Source organism: Dermacentor variabilis, unplaced genomic scaffold (assembly GCF_050947875.1).
Source record: "Dermacentor variabilis isolate Ectoservices unplaced genomic scaffold, ASM5094787v1 scaffold_14, whole genome shotgun sequence".
NCBI classification, from domain to species: Eukaryota; Metazoa; Arthropoda; class Arachnida; order Ixodida; family Ixodidae; genus Dermacentor; species Dermacentor variabilis.
The window spans coordinates 10367907-10385279 of NW_027460302.1; the positions used below are offsets into that span (position 1 = coordinate 10367907).

The following is a 17373-nucleotide window of genomic DNA, read 5'->3' on the forward strand; positions in this document are numbered from 1 at the left end:
TAATTGCAGAACAATGGCCAGCACCTCATTTGAACACCCCACACACTTGATGCAGAAATCTATTGTGCTAATGACCTTTCGGTGGTGAAAGTTTTTGTTGTGCAGGAAAGCGAAGTTGCCAGTTTTGCAAAGTGTTCATGGTGTATTATCCACATTCCGCGAACTGGTCTTTCAAATGGATTTCCACTGTATGTTCCGTACTTGTAATGAAATGTAACAGTGAATGCAATGAAAAGACATGTCTGGTTTGTAAAGGATGAAAATCGCCTGTGTGGCAGCACGACTGTCCAGAAGAAGAAATTGGTGTGCAATTTGGGTACAGAACCACTTCTACTGATGTAAGCCACCTTATAAACTTGCTGCGAAGCGGGTTGACACTATTGCAAATTATCTCGCAATTTCTGCCTAAGGATGCTGGCAAGACATCAGCACTTTGTCTAGCGTGCCAATGTTCGCATACAATTGCCACGAGTATAAGGAGCCATTCTACGCCTAGTCTCCGCGTCGAGTACGGGGCACGCTGCAATTTTGATAAGTTTTAACGCGATAGCGTTAAGGAGCTCGTGTCGCAGAAAAGCCGGTGTCGTCGGTGTCGGCGTCCGCGGTGTTGGCCGTGAGCGATAAATCACGGCAGGCACTTCATAAATAAAAAGCAACTTCCAAGATGGGCTGGGTGAGAATCGAACCAGGGTCTCCGGAGTGTGAGACGGAGACGTTACCACTAAGCCACGAGTTCGATGCTTCGAAGCGGTACAAAAGCGCCTCTAGTGAACGCGGTGTTGCCTTAGAAACGAGCTGAAGGCTTAGGCGTGCGTCTCTTGCTCAGGCGCACATTTCGTCGTCGCGCCGAACGCTGCGTTGCTCGACGCTCACCGCGTCCGATGCGGGGCGCGTAGTCGCTGCGCCGTAGCCCATTGTCTTACACCCCTTGGCGGGTCGACGGGAACGCTGTCGCGTTCCACTCTTGAAGGCGAAGCTTAAGCGTCCTCCGATTTTTTTCTTTCTATGCAGTGAATCTGTTTTAGAGGTTTTGCTAAAGGGTCCATTGGATTCCACAAGCCGTCCGCTATTTTCAAGCACCGTTTGATTAACATAATCGATCCACGGCATAAGGCTGGAGGTTTCTGTGCAAGCATGCGAAATCGGCCGTTTTATTAGGCACGTATCCTTTTGCACGACGTACAATCTCGTCTCCCATGAAGAATACAGCTAGCGGAAGCTGGTGAACATGTTTGCTCTAAGTTGTGAGCAACACGTGGCTGAAGCGAAATGATACACTCTGACCTCATTTTGTGGCACTAAACCATACCACTCGTACGGGACGAAAAAGGATCACTAAAGAAGACTTTAAAGATAATTTTTCAGCTGCATTACTGTTCGCATAGAATTGACGTGGCTTTTTTTAGCACCACCGCAGGAGCAGCGTCGGAATTCCTCGTGATACGACTCATTTATTTCCTGGCCGGCACGGTTGCGTGTGGACTCTGCTGCCCTAAAAGATGCCAGAGATGACATGTGGACGGGTGACATTCGCAGATCCCTGACAGACCTCATTCAAGGTCTGGTGTAGCTATTTTGAGCAAGTTGTGCATGAATTATACGCTTAGTGTCTTTCTGCGCTTCAAAAGAGCGCTCTACTCAATGCCATTCCAGAGTATAGCACATGTGCGCATGATCAGAGCTCATCTCGATATCACATAGTACGCGACCGATCACCTGGCCACACGTGCGCTCGCTGCATATTGGGCACGTGCCATTAACTACGCACAAGACGTTGACCCGTAGATGAGAATGCATATAAGGTACAATCCCGACAAGAAAAACCTCGTACGAAAAAAATAACAAGAAAAAGAAATGCGAACTCACGTGCACGTTGGGAACAAGGAAGGCTACGGCAAGACTGTCGATGGCGATGGCGCGACGATGTCCTATAGAACGTATCCTGGACGATAGACGATAGGACAGAGAAAATCGAGGAAGCGACGTTCTTTTATAGCCCCGAAATTTCTTGGCTTCACTATGCGCCACCTCTCGAATTGCCAGTGCAAAAGTACATTATTACTTCATGAATTACGGCTCGTCATACGCAATGAAAACAAGCGCACCGGGAAGTGTGTTCGATTCGCGCGGGTCGCACCAGAATCAGAGAATGACAAAAACAAAAAAGTGTAATAATCATTGTTTTAATCCGATCCACAATCCAGCTTTCCGTGGCGGCTTCGCTACGGATCGTATGCGATGTAGGTGAATCGAACGCACCTAAGGTACGTTCGATTCACCTGCACCAGTTCGCAAAGTGCTGCACCTCACCATTCGTTACAAAAGGTGCAGAAAAGCGCAGAGCTGATTCGTGATTATATTGCGCCCTCTCTACGCTCTCTATTGTCGGCGCCGGCTTCGTGCAGATCACAGCCTATTCTTACACCGTGGTGCAGACGTACAGGTGGTGGTATACAAACTTTATTTAGCAGACATACAGGTGCGAAGCAGCGGCGCAGCAGACGACATAGCCCATATGCGCAAGCGCCGTTAAAAGCCCGCATACGTGCATCTGCCGTGTCTACACAAGCGCGGGTGTATGAACGCCTCAGAAGCTGATCATACCAGAAGTTCAGGATCTTTCAAACTTACGCACTCTTTACACATTAGTCGGACAGAACGCCTGCACCGCGTCTGCACCGCGTCTGCACCTTGTCGTTCGTTTCGAGTGTCGCGCTGGGCCTGCACCGCAGAAATGGAGCTCCGAACTTCTCGCGAATCGATGTGAACTGGTTCACAGTGGTGCGGGCGAATCAAACTGACCTTTAACACGAACGGACGAAAGTCCGTTCGATTCCATTTGGCTCATGTGCTAGCTGCTCGGCTGTTCCTTGCTGTGACTGACTGCCCCACTGCGCTGCTGCTGTGCACGCCTTCGCCTCGCTGTCGTTTTGCGTTTTTTGGCACGGGTTGCAGCGTTGCGGCTTGGGCTTCTGACTCGTCTCTTTCGCACACCATGTCTTCCAAGTGGAGAAAATGTAGAGTCGTTAGAAAGGAATACGACAATATACTGAATGAACTAGGACTCGCGCGGCTTGTTGCTGTGCCTTCATCGGTTTCCCTGTCCAACGACAGAGCTGCAAGCACCACCTTTACGGACAGTGCTCGCGTAGCGCCACTTTCGCCTCCGAAGCGGGGAAGCAGCAGGCAATCGGGAAATTCAATTTCGACGGACGACGGGGGTGAGCCTCCACTCAAACTGTTGAAAGAGCAGTCGGGAAGCGAAGCCTTAGCCAACAGCGTCTGCGGACAAGGTGCACATTTTGTTGAAGAATTCCAATCAGAAATTGTGGATATGTCTTCACGTGAGCACAGCGACTCTGATAGTAGCTCAAGTGACAATCAAATCTCAAGCAAATCTTGGGATGAGTCTGATGACTTTGTTGCTTCAGACAGCTGCACGGGGCCAGATGAGGGAACAGCGCTCACTTGTAGCGCAGCGATGTCTCGTGTATCTCCTGAACAAATGACAGCAACTGAAGAGTTTGCTGTCATTGCCTCCAAACATAATATGACTCATGCATGCATTAACGATGTCCTCGATTTCTGCCATCGAAGAGGCTTCTCTGACCTTCCAAAGGATGCTAGGACAGTTTTGAGAACTGAGCGCAAAGCTCAGGTGGAGCAAAATGGGTCTTTTGTGCACTTTGGCCTTGCAGCAGGAATTCGTCAAGTGTTGCCGCCGGGGCAAGTAGTTCCAAGTGAACTGAAGCTACAGGGCAACATCGATGGAGTCCCTCTTTACAGAAGTAGCCAGCTTGCCTTTTGGCCCATTCTGTGCCTCATTACAAATGTGGAGGCATCACCACCATTTGTTGTAAGTGTGTATTGTGGTGCAGGGAAGCCACCATCTCTGCAGGATTATCTAGAGTCATTTGTGCGAGAGGTCTCGGAGCTTGCGTCTGAAGGGTAAAGCATAGGAGATGTTCGAGTACAGGTGAGCATTGAAGCCATGGTGTGCGATGCTCCAGCAAGGAGCTACGTGAAATGTATTGTTGGCCACACTGGCTATTATGCGTGTGAGCGATGCAACCAAAAAGGGCGGCACATTGAAAACAGGGTCACATTTCCCAAACTGCACGCACCAACACGAACGAATGCATCATTTCGATCTCAAGAGAACAAGCGCCACCATTCTGGTTTTTCACCATTCCTATCGCTTGATGTCGACATGATTGCATTTTTCCCATCTGAATACATGCACCTCGTTTGCCTGGGAGTCATGCGACGACTCTTAAAGAATTGGGTACGCCAAGGCCACAGTAATAGATTGAGCAGACTGTATCGTTGCCAACTAAATGAAAGTCTGTGAGAGGCATCCAAAGCATTTCGAACATATTTCTAGCGAAAGCCAAGGGGTACAGAAGAACTTGATCGTTGGAAGGCAACAGAGTTTCGGACATTCCTCTTTTATGTGGGGCCTGTTGTCCTAAAGCATCTTCTGCCTCCATCACACTACAAACATTTTCTAATGTTTCATGTAGCTATCAGGATTTTAGCATCACCTCAGTACTACTGCGAATACAATGATTTTACCAAAGATGTGCTGGAGTACTTTGTTCAAGATTTTAGTGAGCTATATGGAAGAAACCAGCTTGTGTACAATGTGCACTCACTAATTCATCTTGCTGACCAGTGCCAGGACCATGGCCCATTGGATCAGTTTAGTGCATTCCCTTTTGAAAGCTACCTTGGACGAATGAAGAAGTTGCTGCGATCCTCCAACAAGCCACTTTCACAGCTAAGTAGGAGAATCTCTGAACTGAGGCACTCGACCAAGAACCAAGTCGAGCAGAAACTGCAACATGTGAAGCCTGGAGACTGCTTCCTGATTGACAGGGCTCCTGTGGTTGTTCTGGAAATAATGGGAGACCACTTCAAGGGAGGGATTTTACCAAATGCCAGGGACTTTTACAAACTTCCACTCAAGTCGTCTCAGTTGAATATTTGGCGCTGCAACACCTTAAGTAATAGAAGTAAGGTCTGGCCTCTTGATGACCTCCGGAATACTGCTCAGTGCCTGAGGCTTAACTACAAGCAAGGACATGTTGTTGTTCCTCTTTTGCACTTTCACTGAAGCTGTCAGTGGTCGGTGAACTTATATTAACCCAAACTGCCATAGTCAGTCATCTGAGTGCCATATTGCTATACCTCCGATGGCCACAATGTCTGTTCTATATGAGGCCGACAGTTCGGCTAGTTGGAATTCAAAGACAAAGACATTTTCAAAGAAACGTTATCCTTTTGTCTCTGCACCTCTTTTCATTTTTCGTATGTGCTGGAACATGTCCTTGTTTGTTCTATTGTCATTGTCGCGAATCACCTATTCAAGCCATGTTCAAGCTTTCTGCATCAAGCATCTTGTCACTAATACAGTCATTAGCACTATTGTCCAGAGTGCTTGAATGGCATCCTTTGACCTGCACAGGTGGCATTTGGTGGTAACACTGGATTCGAGGTAGCATACAACTGTGTATGGATTGCTGCACTGATGGTACTTCCCTAATCTTTCTCCTCACAGGCCTTCATGTCTTCCGCAGCTGCAATTTCCTGAAGGCACTGCATTGCCACTGAGCAAAAGTAGAGATAACGCATGGGAAAACTTTCATCAGCACACGCCAGGATGTGTTATCTTGACTTTTATCCAGATGGTACCTTCAGACGCTACAGTTACCGAAGCCACAGTGGCCAGTAAAGTGAAAAAGATAAAGCCAGCAGTGATCAGTGCAGCAGTGCAAGACCCGGTCCAATGACAGTGCTGCAAGCTCCCCATTTGAGGCCGGCACTTGCATAGCACCACTTTTGCCTCAGAAGCCGGGAAGCAGCAGACGATCCGAAAGTCCATCATATCAGTGCAGCAGCGCGTTCTCAGATGTAAGGTATCTAGAGCCAGGTGTTATCGATAAATGTCGCCCAAGCAGGCTTAAGCATGCCGTTCAAGCACTTAAGCATGCTGATAACTGCACAACCCGGACAAATTGCATTTCAAGCCTTCAAGGTTCAGCCCCAGCTTTCATTTTTGCTGCTGATGTGTTTTCACCACATCAGGCTCATAGTGCCATGTCTCTTGAGAAGTCACCGCTCTCACTTGGGCACATAACCACCTCCACGACTTGGGTTTTGATTGACACAGCAGAGCATCTGAGCCATCCAGTTCTGCAACACAGAATCCAGCTGAGCCTGCACCTAACTTGCTGAAACTGTACTTGTGCTTAGATACCTCCAGTTTCTACGTGTTGAAGTGCACTTCACCTGTGACAAGCTGCAGCATGGAACACTAAACGGCCCTTTTCAGGGCCACCCAAACTATATGACTGGTGGGGACGTGGCAGCTCCTACTTTGCTCTCCCTGACCCTCTAGAAAATTAGCATGTAGTTATGTATGTCTGTGTGCGAATAGAATATCAATTGAAATCTTGGGAAGTGCTTCTGGAAAAAATATATATACAGAACAGTCTTTCTTTTCTAGAATAAACAGAAGGAAAGAGCGAGAGAATCATCAAACCATTTCTTTAGTAACCACAGAAAATACTGCTATGGAATGAAAGGAAATTTAAAAAAAAAAACATAACTAGGCAACGTGAAGTGAACACGAAACCAAATGTTTCCAGATTTGTATGATCATGACAGCAACAGAGCAAAATGACAATGTAATGCCATTTGAGACTTCATCTGCGCAAGTGTTGAGTGTCTCTTAAATGCTGTTGCAGTCAGGTTAAGCTTTCTAGTGCTAGGCGCCCTGTTCTTGCAATCTTATAGTCTGAAAACTCTGGGATGAACTTCTGCAACCAGCATGTTTTATATACAGCCGCCTTCTTTTAGAAAACAAACCACCATAAAATTCAGGAAGATGCAAGCGAAGTAAGTGATAGAACAGAAGCTGGACTTACAAATGTTAGTTTATCTTCACAATGCCCAGCATATAATTTTTGATATGCCGAGTTTGGTACCTCAAAATGCCAGTTTAAGTTTGGGAAAGTTTATGTGAAATTCACTCTAGTGTCTTTGACACACCGAACCTAAGGTATCATCGTGGGTAGCTCTGATAACCAATAATAATTACTAAGTTGTAAATAGGGTGTGTCTGCACTCACCTACACAAGATTCAAACATTATTCTAAATGTCTGCATTCTTTCTCAGTGAGTATAACTGATGGAATGCTTGCACATCTAGAGCGGTGTTTCTTAAGTATGTTTCCAAAAGCTCAATTTCAAGAGTTGTGCATGCTTTTCCTATTTGATACACACAATTAAAGCTGGAGGTAGAGCCATATTCACAACAAATGAAGAATACAGGTAAGTGGTCACCTATGTGCCCATGGGCAGCATAGAGTAATGTTCACGCATTCTATCATTGATGTGCTTACCAATCTGGAGGATGTGAACCATGCCACATGTCAAAGGGTCCTGCAAATTTTTTTTGTGGCCTGTGAACTCTGTGGCATATTTTGACATGCAGACACCCTTGAATTGGTTACCAAATGGCTACAGAAGCCATCAAGCATGCTGTGTGCAGAAAACAGCAGATTCACATTATGCCCCTTCTCTACTTATGCGAAAATGCACAAACATGAGATAATTTGCTGTTTAGTCTCCGCTCTGTCATGATCACCTTGTTACATATATATTGCTGCCTATCTCACTTCTTTTACATTCACTGTGACACCACAGCAGTTGCACTACTGATGCTCATCAGCTTCCAGGCGACAAATTTCTTGCTGACCGCTTAATTAATTTGAGTGAATGCAGCACTCTTTCCAAGCGTTAATAACAACATGCCAACACTACAAAAATGAACTGCAACAAGGCACGGCAACTGAGTTTACTAAAGCCTGCCTAGATTGCAACATGTGCAGTCCCCATCAGGCTTAGCCCAAGCAATCGAGCAGGTTAGTGACTTTCAGCACCTCACCTATCTAATCCTCACACCTCAACTGCAGCAGTTCTAGCTGCTTCCACACATGCAAAAAGATAGCACCAACACAGTATATACATCTGCATCTATGCATGCAGCATGCACATCATCACTGGAGCAGCTTTTTGGTGTGCTGCTAGCATAATGGAAGCAAGACTTTATTCCGCACTCAATTTTACGTTATCTTCAGCTGTGTCGTAGAAGCCGAGACACTGCACCATTACTGTATCCGTGATTCCTTGTGATGTGTTCTTATATTTGTCATGCACGTGTTGTTTTCGACATGACCCCAATTACGAATAAAGCTTATAAGTTTAACCACTGCCTCCCACCACATCAAAGGTACACTAAAAAGCAAAAATAAATCATCTTACACTCGTAAAGTATTCTTTCATACTTTTTTCATTCATTTGGCAGGAACAGATTGACTTTTACTTCAGAATATAAGGGCGAAATGTTTTTTTCTTCTTTCTTTTAGTGTCGTACTGGCACATCGATATGTATGAAAGATATCAGTGTTCTCTCATATTTGGGATCTGCTAAGAGAGGGGAAGTACAAAAAGGTTTCTAAGGTTATTCTTTGGCTCCTTTAGAATGAAGTAATTTTTACCAGGTAAACCAGCATACCCATTTAGATCTTGTCAAAATTCAAAACGTCGCATTGAGCTGGTGCCGAAACTTTGCTGCAACACCACCACTCATCTTTCACTTGTGTCTGACTTCTAAGCTGCCTCCTAACAGTGGCCGTTTTGCTATTGCAGTGCATAATTTACTAATACAGCATAAATTGGTGACCCTGTCTAGCACATCTTTAACGTAAAATGTAACATTGCTGTTACAGTTGTGCCTAACTTAAGGTGACCACGTGGTTATGAAAACGGACACAAGAACCATGAGAATTTTTGTTTGCGGAATGCCATGGGACATAATGACGATTTGGTTTGAGTGAAAGCACTAACTACTCAGACTTGCACTATGTAAACATACTCTGCTTCTCAGGTCGCATTATATAACCTATGGTATACTATATTAGTAGCAGTGCATAAAGACAGGCTTCCTTGTAGGAGCACGTAGAAACAATAAACAACATACAAATTTTGTGCACATGTGACTTCTTGAAGCTCAGCACCATTTTGTTTGCCCTATATAGAAGGACAGATTAGAGACATGCAAGTATTTGTTTAGTATTCAGGAAACAGCATGCAAACAAAGAAGACTGATTTGAAGCAAGAGGATGTGCTGATTTGCATCTGAGGTTTTATAGATGCTTTGTGCAGTGAAATATACAACTAAAATAAAAACATAACAGACTACTAACTTGAAAATAAAAATTGCAACTATCCATGCACTAAAGAACATCTTTATAATTCAGGGAAACGGAAGGATAACTGCTGTGTCTTCCATCGATTCGGGTGTTATACATCTGTGTTATATTCTGCATGGTCAAGCTGCGTGGTGCTGTGATAGATGATTCTTTAAACAAGTATGTGGCTGAACTGTTGATGACCGACCACAATGTGGTTGTTTGTTGGCTTTTATGCTCCTGCAATGTTACATCAATGCCACTTCATGTTTCTCCTATAGAGCCGAGTCCATACAAGAAATTTTGCCTCCAGCTCTTCAAATGGTTGGAGCTGTTTCTAGCACCACTGCCCCTTTTTTTAATGAAGCATTAATTGTTTATAGCAGCGTAAAATTTGTAAGCTCATATTTGATTGCGTGACAGGATTATGACTTGGAACTTGCACTGGGCAACCACTTCATCCTGTAATATGGCATGTGCCTATGGGGCTGTGGTAACTGTCTCCATGTTCATTTCTTCCTCATACATATGCTCCCTACCAGTTCGAGCTTTCCTGGAAAATCACCTTCTGCAACATGCATTTGCTAAAAGGAAGTTTCTCATCACCAGTGTGTTACCTGGAGAAAGCCTCATTGCATCAATTACTCAAACACGGAAAGAAGGGCCTAAGGACAGCTGGAAATGCTCATTTTTTAAACAATATAAACGTCACATACCACCCACATGAAATAATTGAAAACAGCATGTTGGTGTAGTTCTCAAAGATGTTCCAAAAATGAAATCTCCTTGCGACAGTGCCAGCAGCACGCAGTTTCTAGAGAACACCTGCAAACTGGAGCATGTAAACAAGTTTTTTAAAAGCAAGAACATTCACTCCGGCATTACACTTTTATGAGGCTATACATAGGCAGGCTAAACTTAAATGCACATCATTGAAAGGCTCAGGGAAGAACATTGTACATGCAAACAAACTGACAACACAGCCAATGAAAGCTGACCATACATTGTGGGATGTGTACCTACACATCAAAGCTCAGTGACGCAACTAGAATGCATTGAAATGATAAATGTAAAAGCGTGCTATTGGCCGCTCTACTGAAGAAATAAGTATTGCATGTGCCAAAGAGAGAGACTGCACATGTGTATGAATAAATATGACATCTTCATTGTTTTGACAGAAAAGGAAATGGTATACAAAAATGAACAGATGGTGAGTTTGGAACTCATTTCATCTGTCCCTGTATCTTCTAATTATATGTCTGCATTAATAAGTGCCACTAGCAGCGTGCATTGCCATGAAGTCTTGTCAACTAACCAGGCTTGTGCATTGCTACTCTCTGGTTCCAAAATACTGCAATCAGTTCAAAATTTTACATTTAAATGGTTTTGCTTGCTACCACAAAGTGTATCTTACTTGCAAGCACCTAGTGCACTTCTTTCAAGCAAGTGCATCGTAGCAGTATTCTTACACATGATAACTTGTATGCTGTAAACAGGTTAGAATGTATACGCATAATAAGGACAGCTGAGGAATTGGTGTGGGAATGCAATGAAGTAGCACTGAAGACGAACACAAAAGGAGAAACAGATAGTGCACGTGACTATCAACTAAAGTTTATTAGAAAACTTAGTGCTATTTCATCATATTGCCACGCCAACTTTCCAGCTGTAGTTAGTTATGCAGACTTTAATCCATTTGCAGCGCTAAAGACGAACACAAAAAGCAGAAACAACAAACCTTTCCAATAAACTTAAATTCATATAAACGGACTATTAGAGTGCCTAGGTGCCTATATGACATGATTTCAGAGAGATAAAAAAACACAGCATGAAAGTAAGGGTAGACATGAGACAAGTGCTTTAAGGTTTTAGATATTTGGCTATGTATGTGTCAGATGGTGCAACATTTAACAAAACGGCCTTCTAAGAGTTGCCATGGAACTGTATACATTGCCTGCCAGTGTGGACAACCCTGAAAGCACTTCTATCTCTATTCACCAGATGTGGTATTCGCTGGTGAGGCTGAGGGTTTAACTCGATCCTACCAGTTGTGGTCGCAGTACTATGAATGTGGGCAAAATGCAAAATAATGCTTGTGTATAATGTGCTTTGGCTGCATGTTGTGGACTCCCAGGTGGCCAAAATGAACCCGAGTTCATTACATCATCTCCGACATCTGTATACTCGTCGCTTAGGTACATCAAACCCCATGAATCAAGTTTTTCTATGCACAGTATTTGTTGGTCACTTGTAGGAGCTGTTATTGTGCACAATGTAATGGACGACTGTGGAACTTTTAATGATGAACTCAAGAGTTTGTGATGACACACAATGCTTCGTATTATACTCTGTGACTATAGCAGCTTTTAACAAGTTTTAAGTCAGGCATACTAGCCTCAACCACAAATAACGAATGCTGTCTGTAGCTTTGACTGCAGTTAATTTTTGCTGAATGCATGGGGAAAAAATGAACACAATTAATGTAACTGCAAATTGGGAACATATGTGGTACACAGCCGCCTTTAATGAAATAATGCTATTGCACTTGTGTGGATCATGCACAACATCAAAAACCTCACTTTCTTAATGCTCCATGTGTTGCACATAACGTTAGTGCTAGTGCTAAATTGCCGTACAAGATAAACTAAAGTACTGTATGGCAAGATAAACTAAAAAAGAAAACGTTAGAATAGAGTGAGTACATTGCTTCAAATTAAGGGCGGATCCAAGGCAACTTCACAGCAAGCAGAGGGGGAAGCTATAAAAGATGGGGGTGCCGCGGAAGTCCCCGAGACACGCCGACACGGAAGCGGATTTCGCCCAGTAACCGCAGATTTATCGGTAGGGAAGCGCATGAAATTGCAAATGTCAAGCACGCAATACTAAACTGTTAAAAAAAGAAAGAAAGACAAGAGCGGAATCGAACACACTCAAGCTGAGATATGAACAAAGCTACCCGCAACGTACGCACACAACCACGATCGCGCCGACACCGAGATGTGCTTTAAATAAGGTTTTTTATTTCATTCTTTTTACCTGGCTTTACAGAATCATTAACGTGTAAATGTCTGTGTAAGGTTTGATCAGATTTGAAGGACAAACTATCGACCTGCTGTCGAGACCGACGACCGAGTCGAAGGCCTTTTTGCGCCGACGGCGCCGAGAAAGAAGGCAAGCTGTAGATTGCGCCCCAGGTCTTCGACTGGGGCGTAGACTTCGACTTCGAAGAACGTATGCTAGCATAACCTGATAGCAAACATTACAAGACTGCAGTACTTTGCTTACTTCTGCCCAAGGTGACACGAAATAGATTAGTGAGTGCTAATGTAGAGGCTTCAAGCACTGGGGAACCGCCCATAAATGGATCAGTTGACCACTTGCGAATACCATACTACGCAAATCCCTGATATGCTGCCAGAGCCCGTAATGTAAACGTCTGTGTTCGCCGTAATTGGTTTTCACAATTCAGTAATTAATACACCATCGGTTATCACGTACGTGTGGAGCACACTTAAGCGGAAGGCGTTAGAACCCCTACCCTGCTGTTAACAACCCCGTCTGTCGCCGAAGTGAGCCCGTCTCCCGTGGCAGATAAACATACAAGTGAGCTGTTATTAAACCTCAACAAAAATGGTATTGCTTATATCCCGTGTCCAGCGAATTAACAAGCGTGGTGCCAGCTCTGTTGAAGTGGTCGCAGCTTGCAAACATATTTCTGGTACCTGCGCAGTGTGCCTGTGATCATGAAGTGCGTTAGTTTTCAAAACATGTTCAATTTCAGCAAGTCGTAGAGCACTAAAAACCGACAAGGCAAAAATTGGCTTATTACGGGCCAATGTCCTCCAAAGAAAGCCAACTAGTAACCCATTTTGGCAAATCCGTACGAAAGTTGGTCCAATAATTCCCACCTTGTCGAACGGCAGTGCCAATATTGTTTACTGACTGTGTAACGTGGGCCAACGTTGGTTCTCTATCAGAATGGCACAACCAATATTGTTTACTGGCTGTGTAATGTGGGCCAACATTGGACCTCTATCAGAATGGCACAGCCAATATTGGCGCCACGCTGTTAAACCTTGGCCCATCATTGGGCCAGCAATCAGAATGGCACTGCCAATATTGGAAACACGCTGTTAATCTTAGGCCGTCATTGGGCCAGGAACTGCCAATATGTTTCCAACATTGGCCCGACCTGACGTGCCGTCTGGGAGCTTCCGTGGAGTCTATTGCCAGTGCTAAGGCAGCTTCCTCCGCCACCTCTGCCTTCCATGTTTTTACCGTTCCGCTAACTCTGCAGTCACCCTCTAGACTCGTAGCAACTATCGACATACTCTGTCCATTTGCGTACTCCGCCGCGTCCACATAGACCACTTCCCTAGCACTACGGAATCTTTTGTGGAGAGCTCTCGCTCTTGCGTTTCTTCGATCTTGGTGAAACTCCGGGTGCGTGTTTCGGGGGATTGAGGGTATTGATAGATGTTCCCTTATTTTCCTTGGGATGTCTCTCCACACTCCGTGCTGTGCTTCGTAGGTTATTCCGATGTCCTCTAAGATGTGTCTCCCCGTCAAAATCTGTGTAAGCCTTTCATACTGCGCTACTCTCTGGGCCTCAATAACTTCGTCTAATGTGTTGTGCACGCCGAGCGCCAAGAATTTCTCGTTTGACGTATTTGCCGGAAGTCCGAAGGCTTGCTTCTACGCCCTTCTAATAATGAAGTCTATCTTGGCTTTCTCCGCAGCGTAGAGCTTGAGGTAAGGAACCACATATACAATACGACTTATTACGAATGTTTCTATTAATCGGATGAGATTGTGCTCTTTCATGCCATAGTGCCTGTTGGATATTCGCTTTATTAGTCCGATTGTTTGTTGAACACTATTGTCAAGTAGTCTAATGGTTTCTCCGTTATGGCCATTTTCGTATATGCGGAGTTCCAGTATTCTCAGGCGGTATCGGTATCTATCGGTATCGTGGCGCCTTCTACTGTGACCAGAATGCCCGGCCTTTCCCTAATGCTTTTGCGACCCCGGCATGTGCGTCTATAGAGCAGAAGTTCTGATTTTTGCGAGGAGCATCTCAGTCCCTTGTCTTTGATGTAGTCTTCCACCGTGTTTACTGCTGTTTGAAGGATCTCTTCCACATGCCCATCGCTTCCACCCGCCACCCAAAAGGTGATGTCATCCGCGTAGAGGCTGTGTCCGAGTCCTTCTATCTTATCGAGTCTCGCAGGAAGACCGATCATTGCCACGTTGAATAGAAAGGGAGATAGGGCTGAACCCTGCAGGGTACCCCTATTACCTAGTTTGAGCACGTCCTATTTCGATTCTCCAACTGAAATCTTTGCGGTACGATCTGTCAAGAAGTCTTTGATGTACGCGTATGTTTTACGTCCTACATCCAGCTTTTGGAGATGTTGTAGTATGGCTTTGTGCTTGACGGTGTCAAAGGCCTTAGTTAGACCGAGACCTAGTACTGCATTAGTGTCTATACTTTTCTCACCCGCATCTATGATCTGATGTTTTAGTTTGAGCATAATATCCTGCGTCGATAACTTTGGTCGAAATACAACCATGGTATGTGGGTAAAGTCCTCCATCTATCTCGTGAGACGTGTGAGAACAACATGTTCGAAGAGTTTACCGACGCAGGATGTCAGCAATATGGGCATTAAGTTCGTCAGTTGTGATTTCCTTCCGGGCTTTGGGATAAAAATGATTTGGGCTGATTTCCACTGACTTGGAATGCTGCCTTGCTCCCAGCAGTTATTCATGTAGTCCGTGAGAGCTCAGATGGATACATCGTCGGGGTTCCTGAGTGTTTTGTTGCTTATCCCACCAGGTCCTGGTGCAGATTTCGAGTTGAGCCTGGTAAGTTCATTTCTGACTAGAATAGGGGTATATGACGTAATAGGGGTATCAAGATCAGGATTCTCGTTACCTAGGTAATCCGGAAGTAGTTCTCTATCCGCATCACCAACGTACATCTTTTGGAGCTCTCGAAATAACTCTTCTTCTGTACCATTGTAGCTGTGTATAACCTTCTGTAGATTGTCTTTGTATGGTTTTTGTACTTCCGGGGTTCAAGAGGCCTCGGAGAATGTTCCAGGCCTTGGACATTCCATCTGCCTTTCCATCAAGTCGCACGTGGCTTCCTACTTTGTTAGGTTGACCTATTTGCATATATCTCGATTTCCTTGTTTAATTCCGCAATTCTCTTCCTTAATTTCCGATTTTGTTTTTGCTTTTTTCATCTTTTCAGCATGCTACCTTTCGCTTCCCACATGTGCAATAATCTGCTATCCACCTCCTCTATACCTGCCTCCTCTGGAACAGTTTTGGTAGCTCGTTTAATGTTTTCTTGCAGTTTCTCTGCCCATTTCTCAATGTCCGTTATAGTGTCTTCCGCATCATCTAGTCGGATTTTGCGAAAACAGTCCCATTCTACTAGCTTCAGTTCTCTCCCCCTCTTTTTCCTTGGGCCTGCTTGTACCGTTGAGACAACGATGTAGTGGTCACTACCTAAGCTTTCCTGCATGTTTGTCCATTGAGAAACTGCTACATTCTTCGTAAATGTGAGATCTGGTGTCGTGTCGTTGGCTACGCTGTTTCCTATTCTGGTTGGTGCCTGAGGGTCAGTTATGAGCGTTAGTCCTTCGTGCTGAGCGTCTGCCCATAGGCTTCGGCCCTTAATGTTCTCTATGCTGTATCCCCAAGCCGCGTGTGGTGCGTTAAAATCGCCGACCACGACTAGTGCCTGCTTGTGCGCTACGCTCAAAACTTTGCGGAAGAGTGGGCCGAATTTGAGCTTGTGTCGGAGTGAACTGTATATGTTGAGAATAAGTAAACTTCTCTCTTCTTTACGGGAGGGGATTATTTCAATCATCATCATCATCATCAGCCTGGTTACGCCCACTGCAGGGCAAAGGCCTCTCCCATATTTCTCCAACAGCCCCGGTCATGCACTAATTGTGGCCACGCCGTCCCTGCAAACTTCTTAATCTCATCCGCCCACCTAACTTTCTGCCGCCCCCTGCTACGCTTCCCTTCCCTTGGAATCCAGTCCGTAACCCTTAATGACCAACGGTTATCTTCCCCCCTCATTACATGTCCTGCCCATGCCCATTTCTTTTTCTTGATTTCAACTAAGATGTCATTAACTCGCGTTTGTTCCCTCACCCAATCTGCTCTTTTCTTATCCCTTAACGTTACACCTATCATTCGTCTTTCCATAGCTCGTTGCGTCGTCCTCAATTTCAGCAGAACCCTTTTCGTAAGCCTCCAGGTTTCTGCCCCGTAGGTGAGTACCGGTAAGACACAGCTGTTATATACTTTTCTCTTGAGGGGTAATGGCAACCTGCTGTTCATGATCTGAGAATGCCTGCCAAACGAAGCCCAGCCCATTCTTATTCTTCCGATTATTTCCGTCTCATGATCCGGATCCGCCGTCACTACCTGCCCTAAGTAGATGTATTCCCTTACGACTTCCAGTGCCTCGCTGCCTATTGTAAATTGCTGTTCTCTTCCGAGACTGTTAAACCTTACTTTAGTTTTCTGCAGATTAATTTTTAGACCTTTGCTTTGCCTCTCCAGGTCAGGGAGCATGCATTGCAGTTTATCCCCTGAGTTACTAAGCAAGGCAATATCATCAGCGAATCGCAAGTTACTAAGGTATTCTCCATTAACTTTTATCCCCATTTCTTCCCAATCCATGTCTCCGAATACCTCCTGTAAACACGCTGTGAATAGCATTGGAGAGATCGTATCTCCCTGTCTGACGCCTTTCTTTATTGGGATTTTGTTGCTTTCTTTATGGAGGACTATGGTGGCTGTGGAGCCGCTATAGATATCTTTCAGTATATTTACATAGGGCTCGTCTACACCCTGATTCCGTAATGCCTCCATGACTGCTGAGGTTTCGACAGAATCAAATGCTTTCTCGTAATCAATGAAAGCTATATATAAGGGTTGGTTATATTCCGCACATTTCTCTATCACCTGATTGATAGTGTGAATATGATCTATTGTTGAGTAGCCTTTACGGAATCCTGCCTGGTCTTTTGCTTGGCAGAAGTCTAAGCTGTTCCTGATTCTATTTGCGATTACCTTAGTAAATAGTT

At 44.8% G+C, this 17373-nt stretch overlaps 1 pseudogene; it reads left to right on the plus strand.

The window, feature by feature from the left end:
• Positions 1-3334: 3334 nt before the first annotated feature.
• On the plus strand, positions 3335-5116 carry LOC142567784 (uncharacterized; annotated as a pseudogene).
• The last annotated feature ends 12257 nt before the right edge of the window (positions 5117-17373 follow it).